The sequence below is a fragment of the Haliotis rubra genome, unplaced genomic scaffold (assembly GCF_003918875.1).
Source record: "Haliotis rubra isolate DU_JTF1 unplaced genomic scaffold, ASM391887v1 Scf39, whole genome shotgun sequence".
Classification (NCBI taxonomy): Eukaryota; Metazoa; Mollusca; class Gastropoda; order Lepetellida; family Haliotidae; genus Haliotis; species Haliotis rubra.
The window spans coordinates 627,929-648,906 of NW_025767068.1; the positions used below are offsets into that span (position 1 = coordinate 627,929).

Here is a 20,978-nt window from a genome sequence, read left to right on the forward strand (position 1 = left end):
TCTAGCGTGTAGAAAGTGTAGCAGTCTCTCTAGCGTGTAGAAAGTGTAGCAGTCTCTCTAGCGTGTAGAAAGTGTAGCAGTCTCTCTAGCATGTAGAAAGTGTAGCAGTCTCTCTAGCGTGTAGAAAGTGTAGCAGTCTCTCTAGCGTGTAGAAAGTGTTGCAGTCTCTCTAGCGTGTAGAAAGTGTAGCAGTCTCTCTAGCGTGTACAAAGTATAGCAGTCTCTCTAGCGTATACAAAGTATAGCAGTCTCTCTAGCGTGTACAAAGTGTAGCAGTCTCTCTAGCGTGTAGAAAGTGTAGCAGTCTCTCTAGCGTGTAGAAAGTGTAGCAGTCTCTCTAGCGTGTAGAAAGTGTAGCAGTCTCTCTAGCGTGTAGAAAGTGTAGCAGTCTCTCTAGCGTGTAGAAAGTGTAGCAGTCTCTCTAGCGTGTGTAGAAAGTGTAGCAGTCTCTCTAGCGTGTAGAAAGTGTAGCAGTCTCTCTAGCGTGTAGAAAGTGTAGCAGTCTCTCTAGCGTGTAGAAAGTGTAGCAGTCTCTCTAGCAGCTAGCGTGTAGAAAGTGTAGCAGTCTCTCTAGCGTGTAGAAAGTGTAGCAGTCTCTCTAGCGTGTAGAAAGTGTAGCAGTCTCTCTAGCGTGTAGAAAGTGTAGCAGTCTCTCTAGCGTGTAGAAAGTGTAGCAGTCTCTCTAGCGTGTAGAAAGTGTAGCAGTCTCTCTAGCGTGTAGAAAGTGTAGCAGTCTCTCTAGCGTGTAGAAAGTGTTGCAGTCTCTCTAGCGTGTAGAAAGTGTAGCAGTCTCTCTAGCGTGTAGAAAGTGTAGCAGTCTCTCTAGCGTGTAGAAAGTGTAGCAGTCTCTCTAGCGTGTAGAAAGTGTAGCAGTCTCTCTAGCGTGTAGAAAGTGTAGCAGTCTCTCTAGCGTGTAGAAAGTAGCAGTCTCTCTAGCGTGTAGAAAGTGTAGCAGTCTCTCTAGCGTGTAGAAAGTGTAGCAGTCTCTCTAGCGTGTAGAAAGTTGTAGCAGTCTCTCTAGCGTGTAGAAAGTGTAGCAGTCTCTCTAGCGTGTAGAAAGTGTAGCAGTCTCTCTAGCGTGTAGAAAGTGTAGCAGTCTCTCTAGCGTGTAGAAAGTGTAGCAGTCTCTCTAGCGTGTAGAAAGTGTAGCAGTCTCTCTAGCGTGTAGAAAGTGTAGCAGTCTCTCTAGCGTGTAGAAAGTGTAGCAGTCTCTCTAGATGTAGAAAGTGTAGCAGTCTCTCTAGCGTGTAGAAAGTGTAGCAGTCTCTCTAGCGTGTAGAAAGTGTAGATGTAGCAGTCTCTCTAGCGTGTAGAAAGTGTAGCAGTCTCTCTAGCGTGTAGAAAGTGTAGCAGTCTCTCTAGCGTGTAGAAAGTGTAGCAGTCTCTCTAGCGTGTAGAAAGTGTAGCAGTCTCTAGCGTGTAGAAAGTGTAGCAGTCTCTCTAGCGTGTAGAAAGTGTAGCAGTCTCTCTAGCGTGTACAAAGTATAGCAGTCTCTCTAGCGTGTAGAAAGTGTAGCAGTCTCTCTAGCGTATACAAAGTATAGCAGTCTCTCTAGCGTGTAGAAAGTGTAGCAGTCTCTCTAGCGTGTAGAAAGTGTAGCAGTCTCTCTAGCGTGTACAAAGTGTAGCAGTCTCTCTGGCTAGCGTGTAGCAAAGTATAGCAGTCTCTCTAGCATGTAGAAAGTGTAGCAGTCTCTCTAGCGTGTAGAAAATAGCAGTCTCTCTCTAGCGATCTCTCTGTCTCTCTAGTCTCTCTAGCGTGTAGAAAGTGTAGCAGTCTCTCTAGCGTGTAGAAAGTGTAGCAGTCTCTCTCTAGCGTGTAGAAAGTGTAGCAGTCTCTCTAGCGTGTAGAAAGTGTAGCAGTCTCTCTAGCGTGTAGAAAGTGTAGCAGTCTCTCTAGCGTGTACAAAGTGTAGCAGTCTCTCTAGCGTGTAGAAAGTGTAGCAGTCTCTCTAGCGTGTAGAAAGTGTAGCAGTCTCTCTAGCGTGTAGAAAGTGTAGCAGTCTCTCTAGCGTGTAGAAAGTGTAGCAGTCTCTCTAGCGTGTAGAAAGTGTAGCAGTCTCTCTAGCGTGTACAAAGTGTAGCAGTCTCTCTAGCGTGTAGAAAGTGTAGCAGTCTCTCTAGCGTGTACAAAGTGTAGCAGTCTCTCTAGCGTGTAGAAAGTGTAGCAATCTCTCTAGCGTGTACAAAGTGTAGCAGTCTCTCTAGCGTATACAAAGTATAGCAGTCTCTCTAGCGTGTAGAAAGTGTAGCAGTCTCTCTAGCGTGTAGAAAGTGTAGCAGTCTCTCTAGCGTGTAGAAAGTGTAGCAGCAGTCTCTCTCTAGCTCTAGCGTGTAGAAAGTGTAGCAGTCTCTCTAGCGTGTAGAAAGTGTAGCAGTCTCTCTAGCGTGTAGAAAGTGTAGCAGTCTCTCTAGTGTAGAAAGTGTAGCAGTCTCTCTAGCGTGTAGAAAGTGTAGCAGTCTCTCTAGCGTGTACAAAGTGTAGCAGTCTCTCTAGCGTGTAGAAAGTGTAGCAGTCTCTCTAGCGTGTAGAAAGTGTAGCAATCTCTCTAGCGTGTAGAAAGTGTAGCAGTCTCTCTAGTTGCAGTGTACAAAGTGTAGCAGTCTCTCTAGCGTGTAGAAAGTGTAGCAGTCTCTCTAGCGTGTAGAAAGTGTAGCAGTCTCTCTAGCGTGTAGAAAGTATAGCAGTCTCTCTAGCGTGTAGAAAGTGTAGCAGTCTCTCTAGCGTGTAGAAAGTGTAGCAGTCTCTCTAGCGTGTAGAAAGTGTAGCAGTCTCTCTAGCGTGTAGAAAGTGTAGCAGTCTCTCTAGCGTGTAGAAAGTGTAGCAGTCTCTCTAGCGTGTAGAAAGTGTAGCAGTCTCTCTGGCGTGTAGAAAGTGTAGCAGTCTCTCTAGCAGCGTGTAGAAAGTGTAGCAGTCTCTCTAGCGTGTAGAAAGTGTATAGCAGTCTCTCTAGCGTGTAGAAAGTGTAGCAGTCTCTCTAGCGTGTAGAAAGTGTAGCAGTCTCTCTAGCGTGTAGAAAGTGTAGCAGTCTCTCTAGCGTGTACAAAGTGTAGCAGTCTCTCTAGCGTGTACAAAGTGTAGCAGTCTCTCTAGCGTGTAGAAAGTGTAGCAGTCTCTCTAGCTAGCAAAGTGTAGAAAAAGTCTCTCTAGCGTGTAGAAAGTGTAGCAGTCTCTCTAGCGTGTAGAAAGTGTAGCAGTCTCTCTAGCGTGTAGAAAGTGTAGCAGTCTCTCTAGCGTGTAGAAAGTGTAGCAGTCTCTCTAGCGTGTAGAAAGTGTAGCAGTCTCTCTAGCGTATACAAAGTAGCAGTCTCTCTAGCTCTAGCGTCAGTCTCCTAGCGTGTACAAAGTGTAGCAGTCTCTCTAGCGTGTAGAAAAGCAGTCTCTGTAGCAGTCTCTCTAGCGTGTAGAAAGTGTAGCAGTCTCTCTAGCGTGCAGAAAGTGTGAAAGTGTAGCAGTCTCTCTAGCGTGTAGAAAGTGTAGCAGTCTCTCTAGCGTGTAGAAAGTGTAGCAGTCTCTCTAGCGTGTAGAAAGTGTAGCAGTCTCTCTAGCGTGTAGAAAGTGTAGCAGTCTCTCTACAAAGCGTGTAGTGTAGCAGTCTCTCTAGCGTGTAGAAAGTGTAGCAGTCTCTCTAGCTAGCGTGTAGAAAGTGTAGCAGTCTCTCTAGCGTGTAGAAAGTGTAGCAGTCTCTCTAGCGTGTAGAAAGTGTAGCAGTCTCTCTAGCTCTAGCAGTCTCTAGCGTGTAGAAAGTGTAGAAGTCACTCTAGCGTGTGCAAAGTATAGCAGTCTCTCTAGCGTGTAGAAAAGCAGTCTCTCTAGCGTGTAGAAAGTGTAGAAGTCACTCTAGCGTGTAGAAAGTGTAGCAGTCTCTCTAGCGTGTAGAAAGTGTAGAAGTCACTCTAGCGTGTAGAAAGTGTAGCAGTCTCTCTAGTGTGTAGAAAGTGTTGCAGTCTCTCTAGCGTATACAAATTGTAGCGGTCTCTCTAGCGTTTAGAAAGTGCAGTAATCTCTCTAGCATGTAGAATGTATAGCAGTCCATCTAGCGTGAACAAAGTACAGCAGTCTCTCATGCGTGATAATTTTTGAGTGAATAATTTTGATACACGTATAAAAATGCGTAAGCTGAATTAGTGTACATTCAGTAAGCTAAGTAATTATATAACGCACACCGCAATGTGTCAGGAGATTTTATCAACATCAACAACATCACAGAATGGCGATACCAGACTCATCGCACGTATCTGAAGAATTGAACCCAGACGTTAGGGTGACAAGAGTGAAACCTTAACTCCTCCGCTACCCCATCACACCATGGGAACAATCAACCATGGAGTACTGTATTAAACTTTCTTCTTTTTTGACAGCTTTTGCACATTTGACAGCTTTATGACTAACATTTGAAATAAACTTATCTTCCATGCTTGACGTTAGGCTGTGTCAGGCGACTGCAGGTCTGGGATGACACTGAATTAAATCTTTAAAACCAAATGTCGGGCAAGGTATAGTGTACACGAAAAGTATTTCTACTTCACAATGCATATATGTATGTATGTATGTATGTATGTATGTATGTATGTATGTATGTATGTATGTATGTATGTATGTATGTATGTATGTATGTATGTATGTATGTATGTATGTATGTATGTGTGTATGTGTGTGTGTGTGGGTGGGTGGGGGTGGGGGTGGGTGTGTGTGCGTGCGTGCGTGCGTATCCGTACTGCAGATAAATCTGCTATGTAAAGGGTATCAAATGACACGCAACTGATACGATAACGGGCGTTTCTTATTTGAAAATAGAACAAAAGCAGAAAACAAACGATTTGGTTCTTACAAAACAAGTAATATTTATATGTAAATATGTATATAAAAACAACTTTAATATTTTAAGATGTGTAGAACCTGTATTAAATATAAGCGAACGAGAAATTAAAAGTAAAGATATAATTTCACTGAATTCCTGCGATAAATTATCGTACGGGTTTCGTTGTTCACCAGTCCAAGTCAACCTACAGTAGACTGAGGCTACACCAGCTTATTGTCACATACCATCTCAACTTACAGTAGACTGAGGCTACACCAGCATATATTGTCACATACCATCTCACCTTACAGTAGACTGAGGCTACACCAGCATATATTGTCACATACCATCTCAACTTACAGTAGACTGAGGCTACACCAGCATATATTGTCACATACCATCTCAACTTACAGTAGACTGAGGCTACACCAGCATTTATTGTCACATACCATCTCAACTTACAGTAGACTGAGGCTACACCAGCATATATTGTCACATACCATCTCAACCTACAGTAGACTGACACACCAGCATATAGACTTACAGTAGAGTGAGCCTACACCAGCATATATTATTACATACCATCTCAACTTACAGCAGACTGAGGCTACACCAGCATATATTGTCACATACCATCTCAAGTTACACTAAACTGAGGCTATACCAACTTCCTGTCACATACCATCTCTACTTAGAGTAGACTGAGGGGGAATGCTGTGAATCTGAATTATGTATATCGTCCATGAAGAGAATAGCAAAGATGCTTACTTTCATAAAAAACTATAATCATCCTTTCTGGTTACATTTCCTTCTGTATATTATGTGACGTGTTGAGATTGTCACTGCTGCTCTGTCCACAAGTCACACAACTTTAAATTGTCTTTTCGTCTGTGAATAGCTCATAACAGGGGAGTTACCTATTTGTAGCTTGGATATTTTTCCTTCTTCAAGCTGACTGTACACAGCCTGTTTAGTATTGTCAGTGGTGAATGGAACGTAAATTGAATAAGCTAGGTCGGCATAAAATGAAAGTACTTTGTGCCTCAACTGTTGTCATTATGGATTTATTTGATGTGATGCTATTCAATAGGTTTTGTTGAGACATGAAAGATGATGTTATCAATAGGTAAGACTTTTGAACTGTTTTCACTGATACTGGCCTATTATTATTGTACGTCATGTAAAATATAGTTAGTCTGCACTGTTCTTAAATTGTTGTGTGATCTTTCTTCGTCATGCACGGAGACCGTATTGTGGATCCATTTTCAACACTTGTCTCTATCACAAACCTTGCGTGAATGTAGGTTTATGTTACACGTACATATCCCCTCCACACGCGGTGCCGAGGCGCCATGGACGCCGAGTTAGCAGCGAGAACCCGCTGGCAGCGGCGACGACACTGCACGTAACCTGAGTCGGTACTGCAGCTTGTTCTGACATGTATGAATGATGCAGTAGATGTGGGATTTGGTCGAGTGTGTGTATATTGCTGGTAGATGTAGAATGTTATGTAACTCGCAATGTTTGTTGTTAGTAATTATGCTAAGATATACAAGGTCACCTGCCTGCTGGGTCACGGTGGAAGGGTGTAAAAAGGCAGAGTCTGTATGTGCATCTGCAATCGGGTCTCCAATAAATGTGAGTGTTGTTGTTATTATAGTTCGTGCTACTTGTCATACCGTCCCCTGTTCTTGTTATTATAGTTCGTGCTACTTGTCATACCGTCCCCTGTTGTTGTTATTATAGTTCCTGCTACTTGTTATACCGTCCCTGGTTGTTATTATAGTTCCTGCTACTTGTTATACCTCCCCCTGTTGTTGTTATTATAGTTCCTGCTACTTGTTATACCGTCCCTGGTTGTTATTATACTTCATGCTAATTGTTATACCTCCCCCTGTTGTTGTTATTATAGTTCCTGCTACTTGTTATACCGTCCCCTGTTGTTGTTATTATACTTCATGCTACTTGTTATACCTCCCCCTGTTGTTGTTATTATAGTTCGTGCTACGTGTTATACCGTCCCCTATTGTTGTTGTTGTTATTATAGTTTGTGCTACTTGTTATACCGTCCTGGGTTGTTATTATACTTCGGCCTACTTGACCTACCGTACCCTGATGTTGTTGTTATAGTTCATGTTACTCGTTATACCGTCCCCAATTGTTGTTGTTATTATACTTCGTGCTACTTGTTATACCGTCCCCTGTTGTTGTTGTTATTATACTTCATGTTACTTATTATACCGTCCCCTATTGTTGTTGTTGTTATTATAGTTTGTGCTACTTGTTATACCGCCCCGGGTTGTTATTATACTTCGGCCTACTTGACCTACCGTACCCTGATGTTGTTATTATAGTTCATGTTACTTGTTATACCGTCCCCTGTTGTTGTAATTATAGTTCATGTTACTCGTTATACCGTCCCCTGTTGTTGTAATTATAGTATAGTTCATGTTACTCGTTATACCGTCCTCTGTTGTTGTTGTTATTATAGTTCATGTTACTCGTTATACCGTCCCCTGTTGTTGTAATTATAGTTCATGTTACTCGTTATACCGTCCCCTGTTGTTGTAATTATAGTACAGTTCGTGCTATTATCATACCGTCCTCTGTTGTTGTTGTTATTATAGTTCATACCGTACCGTCCTCTGTTGTTGTTGTTATTATAGTTCATGTTACTCGTTATACCGTCCCCTGTTGTTGTTGTTATTATAGTTCATGTTACTCGTTATACCGTCCCCTGTTGTTGTAATTGTTAGTACAGTTCATGCTACTTGTCATACCGTCCCTCTGTTGTTGTTGTTATTATAGTTCATGTTACTCGTTATACCGTCCCCTGATGTTGTTATTATAGTTCATGTTACTCGTTATACCGTCCCCTGTTGTTGTAATTATAGTTCATGTTACTCGTTATACCGTCCCTGTTGTTGTAATTATAGTATAGTTCATGTTACTCGTTATACCGTCCTCTGTTGTTGTTGTTATTATAGTTCATGTTACTCGTTATACCGTCCCCTGTTGTTGTAATTATAGTACAGTTCATGTTACTCGTTATACCGTCCTCTGTTGTTGTTGTTATTATAGTTCATGTTACTCGTTATACCGTCCCCTGTTGTTGTTGTTGTTGTTGTTATTATCATGCTACTTGTCATACCGTCCCATTTTGTTATTATTATAGTTCGAGCTACTTGTCATACCGTCCCCTGTTGTTGTTATAGTTCATGTTACTTATTATACCGTCCCCTGTTCTTGTTATTATAGTTCGTGCTACTTGTCAAACCGTCTCCCGTTGTTATTATATTTCATGCTACTTGTCATACCGTCCCAGGTTCATATTATAGTTCGTGCTACTTGTTATACCGCCCCTGTTGTTGTTATAGTTCGTGCTACTTGTTATACCGTCCCCTGTTGTTGTTATTATAGTTCGTGCTACTTGGCATACCGTCCCCTGTTCTTATTATTATAGTTTGTGCTACTTGTCATACCGTCCCCGGTTCTCATTATATTTCGTGCTACTGTTTATACAGTGCCCTGTTGTTGTTATAGTTCGTCCTACTTGTCATACCGTCCCCTGTTGTTATTATTATAGTTCGTGCTACTTGTCATACCGTCCCCTGTTCTTGTTATTATAGTTCGTGCTACTTGTCATACCGTCCCCGGTTCTTATTATTATAGTTCGTGCTACTTGTCATACCGTCCGCGGTTCTTATTATAGTTCGTGCTACTGTTTATACAGTGCCTTGTTGTTGTTATAGTTCGTGCTACTTGTTATGCCGTCCCCTGTTGTTATTATTATAGTTCGTCCTACTTGTCATACCGTCCCCTGTTGTTATTATAGTTCGTGCTACTTGTTATACCGTCCCCTGTTGTTGTTATTATAGTTCGTGCTACTTGTCATACCGTCCCCTGTTGTTATTATAGTTCCTGCTACTTGTTATACCGTCCCCTGTTGTTGTTATTATAGTTCTTGCTACTTGTTATACCGTCCCCTGTTGTTGTTATTATAGTTCGTCCTACTTGTAAAACCGTCCCCTGTTGTTATTATAGTCCGTGCTACTTATCATACCGTCCCCTGTTGTTATTATTATAGTTTGTGCTACTTGTCATACCGTCCCCGGTTCTTATGATAGTTCGTGCTACTTTTTATACAGTGCCCTGTAGGTATTATAGTTCGTGCTACTTGTTATGCCGTCCCCTGTTGTTGTTATTATAGTTCGTCCTACTTGTCATACCGTCCCCTGTTGTTATTATAGTTCGTGCTACTTGTTATCCCGTCCCCTGTTGTTGTTATTATAGTTCGTCCTACTTGTCATACCGTCCCCGTTGTTGTTATTATAGTTCGTGCTACTTGTCATACCGTCCCCTGATGTTATTATAGTTGGTGCTACTTGTCATACCGTCCCCTGTTGTTATTATAGTTCGTGCTACTTGTCATACCGTCCCCTGATGTTATTATAGTCCGTGCTACTTGTCATACCGTACCCTGATGTTATTATAGTTCGTGCTACTTGTCATACCGTCCCCTGTGGTAGCTGATCGACTGACTAGAAGACAACCGAGACAATCTGCAGATGTGTCCCCCGCACCGACCCAGTTGTGGAAGGTTAGACACGTAAGTATTTGTTTTATCTTAAGATAAATAATTCAAACAAGATACTAAAATGTAAGGTAATGCAGCGCTGCAATGGATACTTTAAAATCAAGTCATATTCATTAAAACATTTTTGTCATCAAAACAGCAAATTCTAGCGGTGCGCGGAAAGCTTCATTTTATGTCTGCTTCTAATCTATATCACCGTTTCGAACATTGATTGAATTATGTAACGAAGGCGTTCGGGTTGGGGTTGGGGTTTATTCTTCAACGTTCATACATATAATGTATTTCTACCGTTGCAATTGAAACGAAGTAACACTTTAAACATGGCCACTTTAACACTTTAAGCTGCCAAGGAAATAAAACGGGCATTTCCCACATTAACAAGTACGGTATCGTCGCTCTTACAGCGGAACAGTACACCAGCACACACGTGTCTACATGTATTGATACACACATTGATACATGAAATGTAACTTATATCACAAACAAACAGATAGGCAGCTGCCATGGTTATGTTATCTGTAAAGACATAATACTCTGAACACCTGGTGTTGATATGTACTGTATACCTGGAACCATGACGTGAATGTTGTAAAGGCATACTCTGAACACCTGGTGTTGAAATGTACTGTACTGTATACCTGGAACCATGACGTGAATGTTGTAAAGGCATACTCTGAACACCTGGTGTTGAAATGTACTGTACTGTATACCTGGAACCATGACGTGAATGTTGTAAAGGCATACTCTGAACACCTGGTGTTGAAATGTACTGTACTGTATACCTGGAACCATGACGTGAATGTTGTAAAGGCATACTATGAACACCTGGTGTTGATATGTACTGTACTGTATACTGTGAATGTTGTAAAGGCATACTATGAACACCTGGTGTTGATATGTACTGTACTGTATACTGTATACTGTAAAGACATACTGTAAAGACTGTACTGTATACCTGAACCATGACGTGAATGTTGTAAAGGCATACTATAAACACCTGGTGTTGATATGTACTGTACTGTATACCTGGAACCATGACGTGAATGTTGTAAAGACATATTCCAAACACCTGGTGTTGATATGTACTGTACTGTTTACCATGAACCATGAAGTGAATGTTGTAGAGACATACCCTGAACACCTGGTGTTGATATGTACTGTACTGTATACCTGGAACCATGACGTGAATGTTGTAGACTGTATACATGAACACCTGGTGTTGATATGTACTGTACTGTTTACCATGAACCATGAAGCGAATGTTGTAGAGACATACCCTGAACACCTGGTGTTGATATGTACTGTACTGTATACTTGGAACCATGACGTGAATGTTGTAAAGACATATTCCAAACACCTGGTGTTGATATGTACTGTACTGTATACCTCGAACCATGACGTGAATGTTGTAAAGGCATACTATGAACACCTGGTGTTGATATGTACTGCACTGTATACCGGAAACCATTTCACAGCATTGAAGGACGAACACATTACATGAAGTGAGTCTCGATGAAAACCGCCGGTCCTGAATTCGGATTGTTACTGACACCCGAGCTTCATATTCTGCGTGGCGCATAAGATAAAATGTGTTTTTTTTCCCGCGAACACCCAACCTTATCCTCCTTCCAAATGACAAAAGATGTGGGTTTGGAGGCTATCATTGCGAATGAAATCAACAAATATGGATGTTGAATTCGAAAATTCGAGAACATATTCCGGAAAACAGAGATCCGGGTTTATACAATCATAATTTTTACTCCAATAATATTTCGAATATATCGCGCTTTCCTGTTCTTAAATACATCCTCACACCACGCTAATGAATGAATTGTATTTTACGGCGCAACGATGCACCCATATTACGGCAAGAAATGGGTCCCTGGCAGTTTTTCCATGTCGGAAATCAAACCAGGGTATTTGGCGTGACGAGCCAACGATTTATACACGAGGGTTATCCAGCATTCCTCCACTACGACAGAGCGCACGAAGAGCTCATGTTAAACAGCCCCTGTCAGTTGAACATTGTGTATTCAAAGTCCATTCCAACCTACATGGAAGTTGAATTTGTGCATTTGTAAAAGTTCAACTGTGTTCTGACGATACATACAACACCATTGCATATTACATACAATATTATCATGTGTTCCAGTGCCGTTATCAGCCGGAATGTACGCGCCATAAAACGTGAGATATAACACGACCAGCGAGTCAGTGTGACCCAGTGATATCAGCTGCAATACCACACAACTTCACACTACGGCAAATAATGCAAACAAAATTGTGTTGCACAAAGGGGAAATGTCAACCTATCCTGATCAGATGATATGAGAGAGTCAAGTGTTCACCGCACAGTGCGAACCTGTTTACACAGTCTCTTCATGCAGGGATATTATATACAGACGGCGATGTGACATTTTGTAGGTTAATGAAATGTTCGACTATGATCCAGTATGAAACACTATGATATTGTTAACTGTAGAGCCAGATTTCTCCGTTCACTGACAGTTCTTCGACAATTATGGCGTTGAAATGCACGTGGCAAAGTATATGCATGTCAAAGAGGTGTACTGCGCGTTGAATGTACTCGTGTACATCTCAGCTATGTAAGGCTATGTACTCACCAGTTCCTGGCTGCCTGTACATTCACGGTATGTTTAAACATCGCACTTTTCCTGGGCTGTTCATCAGGCCTGACAAAACAGTACGACATTTTAACTAGCTCTCTGTCAGATTGTGACACAGACGGGCGTGTCATGCACTCGATAACGTCGCACAGTATCTGGTACTCTTTCCTGGTTGTACTTACAGATAGTGTTTGAAATAGGCAGTAGTAGTCACGTGCACTGCCGAGACTACCTTGGGTTTCGTTAAGTGGTCCTTTATTGCTGTATATTTGCGGACCATTATCAATCACAGGCCACTTGCCATACACCTTCCCCCTTTCAATATATCTTCTCCACGCCCCACACCAGATCCACCTGCCTTAAGGTCTACAATGTCTGGCTGATCGTGTTCATTCACTTACTTCAGGCTTTTAATGAATAACAGTCGAGATGGTTTACTGGTTTTATGATGATATAAATTTGCCCAAAGTACTGGTTACCGATGGCGGTTTTCGTCCTTCTAAGATGTCATGCTGTAGTTTCCCATGGTTACCCAGTCCAGCTAATCCCCCCACACCTTTTCCCTAAAATATATGCCGAGCCTTAGACAGGGTGACACGTTCTTTTTTTTAACGTCTTTTGGTATGACTGGTCGGGATCGAACAACCAGCCTCAGCCTTTCTGGGTAGAGTGAGTGAGTTAATATTTAACGTCACATCGGCAATGTTTCAGCCATATCGTGACGAGAACAATTTTGACGTTGATTAAGAATATGTGAAAATTATAAAACCTGTCATCAAAGGGCAGTAAAACATCCAGACAATCACAGTTCGAATTTAAAACCAGCATGTGAAGTAAAAAAAAGTGACACAATTTGGACAATACATAATATAAAATTAGGCTATAGATTGCCAAGAACTGAAGGTAGATCACCATGCTAGAGACCATGAATTGCCATGACTGACATGATGTATCGGATGTTGTTGCGCTCTATCGTGCTCTCGACAGTGTGGACTGTGTGTGGACGATATTCCATGTTTGTGACGATAACGCTTGCTTTCATTTATTCAATAACGAATTTGAAACTCATGTGTCGGATAACCGATTGCCTTGCAGTCATGCCATTTTTGACCGAAAGAAGCGCACTTAAAAGGTGTTCACCAGCTGATGTCTTTTATGCAATGCCATTCATTGACTGTCATAACAATTTGTTACTTCGTTCGGGGATTGAGTCAAACCCGGGAGCCGACACCCGTCAGAAACAGCTGAAGTTAACAAGCACCAGCGACAGCGAAGGTAAATCCGAATTTGGCAAACTGATAGAACAGCTACAGAAACTAATAAAGTTGACAATGTCCAAGAAGATCTAACATTAAGATTGAACACACTTTCTGATTCTGTGGGTAAGATAAAGGACTCAGTAACTGATCTGTCAACTAAATGTGATAAACTTGAGCATGAAAATCTTTCATTGAAGGACAGCGTTTCAGAACTCTCTAATAAACATGGTAATTTGGAAAACCAAAGCCGAAGAAATAATCTCCTCATTCATGGAATTAAAAAGTCTAAACCTAACGAAACATGGAAAGACTGTGAGGATATAGCAAGAGAGGTCCTGCGTGAGAAAATGAACATTGATGATTCACAGATTATTTTTGAGAGGGCTCATCGTGTGAACTTTAGTAAATCAATCATTATTAAACTGTTGGACTTGAACATGAAAAGTGAGATTCTGAAAAAATGGAAAGTTACTGAAAGATACAGGAATCAGCATTACAGAAGACTTTCCTTTTCGTGTTAGGATGATTCGGAAGAAATTGAGGGCTCTCATGAATTCGGAACGGGAGAAAGGCCGTAGAGGTCGTCTCAGATTTGATAAGCTAATCTTCGATGATGGTGAGGTTATAACTTGGAATGTGCAAGATGATAAGGCTGTGTCTTCGAAGAAGACGCACACTGATCTCAACGACTTAAGTCCCAGCTAGGGATATGACCGGGCTCAGAATGATAGAGTTATCTCCCTTCTATCATGGAACGTACATGGACTCCAATCTTAGCTGAACAACAATGAATTCGTTGAATTTTGTTCAAAGTGTAAGATCATAGGACTCTTGGAGGTGTGGAGTAACGTCAATGAAGACTTATTAGCCAAAGTGTTCGACAGATACACGTTTTATTTGAACTTCAGGGATTATAACACAAGAGGTGGTGTCATAGCTTTAATACATAACTCTGTTGAAGAAGGTGTAGAGGAGGTTAGCACTAGCTGTAGTGACTGTATCTTGCTCATAGTGGATTCAACATTGCCTGAAAAGAGATGTTATACTCGGTTTTGTATACATACATCCTGAAACTTCACCAATAGTGAGTGGTCATCGGAACTTAAAGGGTACTGAATACATTGAAAGTGCTTTATTACAACTGAAATCTCGTTATATCGAGACTGATATCATCCTGTGTGGTGATGCCAGAACTGGACTTCTATCCGACTATGTGGTTCCAGATAGTACAGACTCAATCCCAGAATTAAAAGACATCCGTGACATTGTTCTACCTACATTCATCGTTCGCCAAGTGACTCAAATATAAACAACTTTGGGAAAGAACTAATACAGTTGTGTTGCAGTTATGGAATTCACATTGTGAATGGCAGATCTAAAAATGATTCGTTTGGTTCATTTACATGTTTTGTAAACAAAGGAGCTAGTTTAGTAGACTATGTTTTGTGTTGTACTGAATTGTTTAGTTCAAATAATGACTTTAGAGTGTGTGCTAGAACTGAATCAGATCACTTTCCCCTCATATGTGATCAGTGGTTTTTGTGGAAATAAAAATTCAGCGGTGAACTGTAACATTAGCAATATTACCAAGTTTAAGTGGAAGCCATCACAAGGAGTGGCAGTTGATGGTCAGAAAAGTTTCAGAACATTCTGAGAGCAGGATTGAGACTCAAGTGTCACATGTGGAAAAAAATTCAAGACACATGTGAAGACTGCCCATCACAAGGTAACACAAGGTGCTGAATAATTCCAGTTCTAATTGATGGTGATTCAAAATATTTGTTGCATTCACGAATACTTGAAGAAACTGTCGACTGCAATCGACAGCAGCGTCCAGAAGGAAGTAGTTCAAAATGGTGAGATCAAATATGTCAACTATCAAATCTAATTTTAGCTGTCTTTTTGACTATACTCGAAATACACTCCAGAAATTTTGCAAGCAGTATTAACAATTTTGAAAAGTCTGTTTTTGTTAAGATGAGACAGATCCCATACCAACATAGAAAATTGTAGGTCAACACACTTTGAATAAAGGTTTGATAAAAACTGTCATTACGGTTTTGTCAGAAATTAGGCCAGTGACAGTGGCGTCATCTGCAAATTTCACAGTAAACAAGTCATATATTGACAAGTAACAGTCATTGGTATACAAAAACGAAGAGTACGGATGAAGGAACACAGCCATGTGGATCTCCAGTAGAGGTTGAGAGAGAAAGAAGATTGACAGCCATTGACACTGACATACTGAGTTCTATGTACCCTGAATTCTTTAACCCATCTGATAATGTTTTTATTAACACCTAGATTACATAGTTTACTCCTCACACGGTATGGCTGTATGGTATTAGTTGTTACAAGTCTGCAGATGAGAGTAAATATTATACATCGATTGAGATTTCACTTCTTAAAATGATTAGGTAACTATCTTGACAAATGATCGTTTGCTTGAAAGGTATGAATTTCGAGTACTCGGGTCCGAGTCGAGTCTCACCCCTCGAGTACTCGAGTCCAAAAAATGGACTCGTTGAAGCCCTAGTGCCATATGAACTCTAAGTCAACTATAAAGCAACAAAACCATAACCGTCCCTCGTTTGATAAGGACTGTGAACTGTTAAAACAAGAAAAGTATGAACTTTTAGATAGGTTTCGAATATCAGGTGATTTTTTTATATTACAACTTTTCCACATAGCTAGAATTAAATTCAGGGAGCTGTGTCGTCATAAAAAGGAGGATTATGATACAAACATAACTAGTAATATTTTAAAGAGCTTTTTGGTCACATATTAGATATTTTAGTAGCCCTTCAGTCACTGTTGATAGTACTATTGATGGTTCAGCTTGGGTTGAGAATTTTACAGATGTTTTAAATATTCCACATATAGTTATTGATGATATAGTTATTTCCTTAGTTTTGCTAAAGAGCATATTACTGTTTGCAATGATTTATCTGATGTTTGTGACATGTGTAACGATACATATTTAAAAGAAAAATTAGTATTAAAGAAGTTGACTTTGCACTTTGTAGCCTCAAACCCAACAAGAGTCCTGGTCCTGATGGTATTCCTCCTGAAATATTAAAATGTGAAAAGAATATTCTTCAGCCATATTTATGTACTCTGTACAATTGTATTTTCAAATCAGGAGTTTTTCCAGAACAATGGTCACGTAGTATGATCTTTTCTTTACATAAGAAAGGTAATGTTCATGATGTAAACAATTATCGTGGGATGTCACTTAGGGATATATTTTGTAAGGTTTTTACCTTTATTTTAAGTAATCGTATAAAAATATTGTTGAATTTTTAATTTGTACCCCGAAGCACAAGGACAGACAGACAGACAGACATTTTATTCAGTATGACATGGTCGGGATCGATCAAATTAACCAGCCTCAGCCTTTCTGGGTAGATGATCCAGCATCCAGACCACAGATGCGGACCTGGATCTTGGTTTAGTATGACATGGTCGGGATCGAACAAATTAACCAGCCTCAGCCTTTCTGGGTAGATGATCCAGCATCCAGACCACAGATGCGGACCTGGATCTTGGTTTAGTATGACATGGTCGGGATCGAACAAATTAACCAGCCTCAGCCTTTCTGGGTAGATGATCAAGCATCCAGACCACAGATGCGGACCTGGATCTTGGTTTAGTATGACATGGTCGGGATCGAACAAATTAACCAGCCTCAGCCTTTCTGGGTAGATGATCCAGCACACAGACCACAGATGAGGACCTGGACCTTGGTTTAGTATGACATGGTCGGGATCGAACAAATTAACCAGCCTCAGCCTTTCTGGGTAGATGATCAAGCATCCAGACCACAGATGCGGACCTGGATCTTGGTTTAGTATGACATGGTCGGGATCGAACAAATTAACCAGCCTCAGCCTTTCTGGGTAGATGATCCAGCACACAGACCACAGATGAGGACCTGGACCTTGGTTTAGTATGACATGGTCGGGATCGAACAAATTAACCAGCCTCAGCCTTTCTGGGTAGATGATCAAGCATCCAGACCACAGATGCGGACCTGGATCTTGGTTTAGTATGACATGGTCGGGATCGAACAAATTAACCAGCCTCAGCCTTTCTGGGTAGATGATCCAGCACACAGACCACAGATGAGGACCTGGACCTTGGTTTAGTATGACATGGTCGGGATCGAACAAATTAACCAGCCTCAGCCTTTCTGGGTAGATGATCCAGCATCCAGACCACAGATGCGGACCTGGATCTTGGTTTAGTATGACATGGTCGGGATCGAACAAATTAACCAGCCTCAGCCTTTCTGGGTAGATGATCCAGCACCCAGACCACTGATGCTGACCTGGATCTTGGTTTAGTATGACATGGTCGGGATCGAACAAATTAACCAGCCTCAGCCTTTCTGGGCAGATGATCCAGCATCCAGACCACAGATGCGGACCTGGATCTTGGTTTAGTATGACATGGTGGGGGATCGAACAAATTAACCAGCCTCAGCCTTTCTGGGTAGATGATCCAGCATCCAGACCACAGATGCGGACCTGGATCTTGGTTTAGTATGACACGGTTGGGATCGAACAAATAAACCAGCCTCAGCCTTTCTGGGTAGATGATCCAGCATCCAGACCACAGATGCGGACCTGGATCTTGGTTTAGTATGACATGGTGGGGGATCGAACAAATTAACCAGCCTTTCTGGGTAGAGGATCCAGCATCCAGACCACAGATGTGGACCTGGACCTTGGTTTAGTATGACATGGTGGGGGATCGAACAAATTAACCAGCCTTTCTGGGTAGATGATCAAGCATCCAGACCACAGATGCGGACCTGGATCTTGGTTTAGTATGACATGGTGGGGGTCGATCAAATTAACCAGCCTCAGCCTTTCTGGGTAGATGATCCAGCATCCAGACCACAGATGCGGACCTGGACCTGTTTTTGGTATGACATGGTTGGGATCAAACAAATTAACTAGCCTTTCTGGGTAGATGATCCAGCATCCAGACCACAGATGCGGACCTGGACCTTGGTTTAGTATGACATGGTGGGGGATCGAACAAATTAACCAGCCTTTCTGGGTAGATGATCCAGCATCCAGACCACAGATGCGGACCTGGACCTTTTTTTGGTATGACATGGTCGGGATCGAACAACCAGACTCAGAAGTGTGACTGTGAGGATGGATAGGAAGTGTACAAGGGACGTGCCATGGTAAATCAGCTAGTGTCCTTACTGTTTGACAAGGATGTTTCCGAGACGGAATATCATATCCCTAAAGAGTTTAAGCCAAATCATTAGCGAATGGAACAGTGTCTGGATGCAAAGGTTGTGGTTCTGTTACTACTGAAATAATGCTTACATGCACATCTAAAGTAATGCCAATCCTAACTGAATATGTCAAAAAACCAGAAGCAACAAATACTTTCAATATAATTTTACGAAATCTTCTCTATATAAGTGAAAAGATGATACTACAGAGACTCCGAAGTACGGACACCAAAACCCGATGAAGCAGCTGTAAAATATAACACATAGCGACTGGTGTTCTCTATCGTGTATATTCATTTGGGACATTTGACCAAAACTCCGAGGTTTGTACTAGACTCTCCCATGTGTCTGCACCGACTTTATTGACATTCACTCAATATAGAGTAAGTAACGGTGTAAATAGCAACCCGCGGACACACAAACAGCTACAACCCTACCGTGACTCCAGGTACGAGGCGTGACATCGCCTCTGGTGTTGATATGTAATGTACTGTATACCTGGAACCATGACGTGAATGTTGTGAAGACATACTCTGAACACCTGGGGTTGATATGCACTGTACTGTATACCTGGAACCATGACGTGAATGTTGTGAAGACATACTCTGAACACCTGGGGTTGATATGTACTGTACTGTATACTGTGAATGTTATAAAGATATACTACGAACACCTGGTGTTGATATGTACTGTACTGTATACTGTTAACGTTGTAAAGACATACTCTGAACACCTGTACTGTGTTGATATTGTGAATGCACTCTACCTGGTGTTGATATGCATACTGTATACTTGGAACCATGACGTTAATGTTGTAAAGACATACTCTGAACATCTGGTGTTGATATGTACTGTACTGTATACTGTGAATGTTGTAAAGACATATTCTGAACACCTGGGGTTGATATGTTGATATGTATGTTGTAAAGACATATTCTGAACACTATATACTGTGATATGTGAATGTAAAGACATATTCTGAACACCTGGTGTTGATATGTACTGTACTGTATACCTGGAACCATGACTTGAATGTTGTAAAGACATAATCTGAACACCTGGTGTTAATATGTACTGTACTGTATACTGTGAATGTTTAAAGACATTCTCTGAACACCTGGTGTTGATATGTACTGTACTGTATACCTTGAATGTTGTAAAGACATACTCTGAACACCTGGTGTTGATATGTACTGTACTGTATACCTGGAACCATGACGTGAATGTTGTGAAGACATAATCTGAACATGTGGTGTTAATATGTAGTGTACTGTATTCTGTGAATGTTGTGAAGACTTACTCTGAACACCTGGTGTTGATATGTACTGTACTGTATACTGTGAACGTTGTAAAGAGATACTCTGAACACCTGGTGTTGGTATGTACTGTACTGTATACTGTGAACGTTGTAAAGAGATACTCTGAACACCTGGTGTTGGTATGTACTGTACTATATACTGTGAATGTTGTAAAGACATACTCTGAACAGATGGTGTTGATATGTAGTGTACTGTATACCTGGAACCATAGCGTGAATGTTGTAAAGACATACTCTGAACACCTGGTGTTGATATGTACTGTACTGTATACCTGGAACCATGACGCGCATGTTGTAAAGACATAATCTGAACACCTGGTGTAAATATGTACTGTACTGTATACTGTGAACGTTGTAAAGAGATACTCTGAACACCTGGTGTTGGTATGTACTGTACTATATACCTTAGATGGTGTGAATGTTGTAAAGGCATACTCTGAACAGATGGTGTTGATATGTACTGTACTGTATACCTGGAACCATGACGTGAATGTTGTAAAGACATACTCTGAACACCTGGTGTTGATATGTACTGTACTGTATACCTGGAACCATGACGTGAATGTTGTAAAGACATACTCTGAACAGATGGTGTTGATATGTACTGTACTGTATACCTGGAACCATGACGTGAATGTTGTAAAGACATTCTCTGAACACCTGGTGTTGATATGTACTGTACTGTATACCTGGAACCATGACGTGAATGTTGTAAAGACATTCTCTTAACACTAGGTGTTGATATGTACTGACCTGGTGGGCCCAGTCACGACCAGTGGTCATAACTGGAAACAGTGCTGACAATGGTTCGCTGCTATCCCCTTTCTGCCTGTTTTATTTTCAAAATGTTTACTAGAATGGGGTTACAATGGATAACATGGAACCAATAGGAGACATTCAAGTTTAAATAATTATGTAGTTTAAATGTGATCTGTGGACATCCAGGTTAGAATACATCTTAATACACCAATGCTGGTGAAAAGGGACGACTGATTATATAATTGGATCAAATGGACAGGCTCCATGATTTGACTGACACATGTTATCGTATCGCTATGGCGTATATCGTGGCAATCACTGGGTTGTCAAGGCTCGATTGTTTACAGATTGTCATCATA

General features: G+C 41.2%; 1 protein-coding gene across 1 annotated transcript in view; it reads right to left on the bottom strand.

Annotated features, from left to right (window-relative positions):
* The window catches only part of LOC124286657 (lysosomal alpha-mannosidase-like), an 89,090-nt gene extending 76,840 nt beyond the window's left edge, over window positions 1–12,250 (bottom strand). The window contains exon 1 of the mRNA XM_046723058.1: window positions 12,024–12,250. The gene's annotated coding sequence lies outside the window, so the exon portion shown is untranslated. The remainder of the gene's footprint in view (window positions 1–12,023) is intronic.
* Between the last annotated feature and the right edge of the window lie 8,728 nt (window positions 12,251–20,978).